Source organism: Hyaena hyaena, unplaced genomic scaffold (genome assembly GCF_003009895.1).
Source record: "Hyaena hyaena isolate Hyena2069 unplaced genomic scaffold, ASM300989v1 scaffold_706, whole genome shotgun sequence".
Classification (NCBI taxonomy): domain Eukaryota; kingdom Metazoa; phylum Chordata; class Mammalia; order Carnivora; family Hyaenidae; genus Hyaena; species Hyaena hyaena.
The window spans coordinates 623,842-627,409 of NW_024081337.1; the positions used below are offsets into that span (position 1 = coordinate 623,842).

The 3,568-nt window shown below is 40.3% G+C and overlaps 1 pseudogene; it reads right to left on the minus strand.

Annotated features, from left to right (window-relative positions):
• Positions 1-1,718: 1,718 nt before the first annotated feature.
• On the minus strand, positions 1,719-3,017 carry LOC120220539 (annotated as a pseudogene).
• Positions 3,018-3,568: the final 551 nt, after the last annotated feature.

The following is a 3,568-nucleotide window of genomic DNA, read 5'->3' on the forward strand; positions in this document are numbered from 1 at the left end:
GCTTACCAGGTCTTCAACCTCTAAGAGTTGGAATACCTTAAGGCTCATTCCTTAGATGGCTTCTCTAATCTTTCTTCCTGCTTCAAATCACATCTGACAGTATATCTATATGCTCAAGTTTATATTTCCAGCCAGACCTTTCCCTGAACACTAATATATCTACTAGTTTTGTATTTCTGCTCTAACTATTAACAAGTTACCACAAAACTAGTTCAAAACAATGCAAATTTAATCTCATACCATTCTTAAGGTCACAAATCTAAGACCACGGTATCAATAGAGCAGTTTGCTCTTGGAGATTTAGAGAAAGAAAGCATTTGTTCTTTGGATTTTCAGCTTCTAGTAGTTTTTTGCATTCCTTATCTCATGACCATACCTTTGTATTGTACCAACCTTTTGCTTCCACTATCACATCTCCTTCTACTGACTCTGATCTCCTCTCTCCATCTTATAAGAACCTTTATGCTTACATGGGCTCATGTGGATAATCCAGGATAATACCTCCATCTCAAAATTCTTAATCACATCTGTAAAGCCGTTTTTGCAACATAAAGTATCATTTACAGGTCCTGAGGATTATAACATGAACATCTTTGAGGGGGTCATTATTCAGTCTGCCACAATATCCAACTGCCCACTAAAGTCTCTATTTGAATGTCATCTCAAACATAAAATGGCCAAAACTGAGCTTCTGAAATTCTGACACAAACCACCTTCTCTGTTCATTGCAACTTCCTTCTTAAAATATCTTGATCAAAATGTTTGATGCCATCTTTGATACATCTACTTCTGTAAAAGTCTCAAATCCAATTCTTCAATAAGCAAACCCTATTGGATGTGTCTTAAAAATTCAAAATTTTATCACTTTTTACCACCTCCAATCTCACTAACCTAGATCATGCCACCATTACCTCCTATATATATTATGGCAATAGTTCTGCTTCTGGTGCCTTGTAATCTACTCCCAACACAATAGGCAAGACTAAATATTAAAACTAAAATGATGTTGATTTTCTGCTTAAATGTCTTCCTACCTAATTTTTAGAAAAAATAAATTTAACAAGGGATTGCCTAAATAATAAACATACACGATAAATCCATGAACACCCTTAAATGCTTTAAGACTTTATTTTAGACTCTGGCTTTGGGTAGACTTACTCTTAACTAAAGTTGGCCATGATACAATAGGCTTATATTGAAAGATGATAATAATAACCCCAGAAATTTATATTTTACTCTACAGATATTATTGACCATATCACATTGCGTTTCATATAGTATAAACTATAGATTAAATGCTCTTATGTTATCTGAATCAAGACAAATTATACTTCTGAGTAACTGATTTTTTTCCTTTGAATATTTGACCTCTTACCTAGTCATATTCTCCTTTGTATTAGCCACTAGGGAGAATAGTGTCAAACAAATGTTTTCTAATTTGCAAATATTTCTTTAGGAGCCTATGTTTTGTCTATTGGCGATATACCTGACTTTTCTTGTTTTTTCTACCATCTCTCCTTAGATTGACCATTTTTGCTTACTTATTTTTTGGCTGGGTACAGTATACATTATTTATGGTACCAAACAAGGTACAGCTTCCCATATCCCTCCCTTTCTTAAGGGGTCCTAGGAGAGAAACTGTGCAGAGATCAGGAGATTCTTAGTGTGTTGGAGGATGAGCTGGGGAAGGATTCCCCAGCAGCTGAGGGCCTCTCTCTTCATCTTGCTCTCACTGGGGTGGTGGTCCAGGGGCCTCTTAACTCCTTGGAGACCATGTGGTCCATGAGGTCAACCATCTGGTTGCTGTAGTCAAATTAATTGTCATACTAGAAAATGAGTTTGAAAAAGTGGTCATTGAGGGTAATGCCAGCGCCAGCATCAAAGGTGGAAGAGTGAGTGTCACTGTTAAAGTTGCAGGCATTATTGAGGCACATGGGTGGCTCAGTCAGACTCTTGATTTGGTCTCAGGTCATGATCCCAGGGTCATAAGACTGAGCCTTGCATCAGACTATGCACTGAGCATGGATCTTGCTTGGTATTCTCTCTCCCCCTCCCCCTCCCCCTCCCCCTCTCCCTCTCTTTCTCCCTCTCTCAAAAAAAACCAAAAAACCAAAAACAAGTTGCAGGAGACAACCTGGTCCTCAGGGCAACCTAGGATGCCCTTGAGCATGGCCCCTCCAAACACTGCTCCACCACCTTCTTGATGTCATCATATTTGGTCATTTTCTCCAAGCAGTGGGTCAGATTTATGACTGACACATTAGGAGTAGGGAAACTGAATACCATGCCAGTGAGCTTCCTATTCAGTTCATGGGTGACCTTGCTTTAGCAGTGACAGTAGAAGCAGGGATGATGTTTTGGGCAGGCTCTTGGGCAACATGCCACAGTTTCTTAGGTCTGTCCATGATCTTCTGGATGGTAGTGATAGCATGGATTGTGGACATGAGTCCCTCCATGATGCCAAAGTTGTCATGGAAGACCTTGGCCAGAGGGCCAAGCAGTTGGTGGTGCAGGAGGCATTGCTGATGATCTTGATGGAGTTGTCATACTTCTCATGGTTCACACCCATCACAAACATGAGGGTGTGAAAAGTGGGGCAGAAATGATGACCTTCTTGGCTTCACCCTTTAAGTGAGTCCCAACCTTCTCCATGGAGGTGAAGACTCCAGTGGACTCCACAGCATACTCAGCACCAGCATCACCCCATTTGATGCTGGTGGAATCTTGTTCCTGGAAATGGAGGTGTGCTTTCCATTGATAACAGGTATCCCATTCTCAGCTGTGCTGTGGACTTTACCATGGGTGGAATCATACTGGAACATGTAGGCAAAATAGTTGAGGTAAGTGAAGGGGTCATTTATAGCACCAATATCCACTTTGCCAGAGTTAAAAGCAGCCCTGATGACCAGGTGCCCAATACTGCCCAATCTCTTTACTCTGACATTCACCATTGTGTCTCGGGAATGCAGCTGTCACTGCACCAGAATATGTGGCTGTCTCTCAAATGGGGAGGAGCAGAGAGCATTTTTGTTAAATTCTAATGTTGTCATACAGCAACCATTTTAAAAGTCATCTTAAATCCTTTTTGGAACAACATGAAGTATATTAAAAATGTTAGTGAAATGTTTAGTGAACAGCACTTATTAAACCCTCCTTCCCATTCTAGAGTGATAGGATTCCCCATCACCTACAGGTTTAAATTCAGGCTCCTTTGCAAGGATAAAAGCCTTCATAATATGGCCTTACTCAGTTTCTAGGATCAGTTTGCACCTTTCTATATTCCAGGCACTTAGGATTCCCTCCCCTGATAAGACCACATACTTGCTTTTCCTCCATGATTATAAATACTAAATATAAGCGCTGAGTAAGGCTTTGTTATCCAGACTAATCAGTGTGTCCTTTTATAAACTTTTGAGAAGAGTGTGGTAGAAACCATTCCCTCATGCTTGCAGTCAAGAAAATTGTATCATCTCAGTGGGAAGTAAGGTGTCTTCATACATCTACTAACAGGGAATCACAGACATGTCTATGTGGCAAGGAGATCTTTCATGCACCTGCCCTTTGTTAG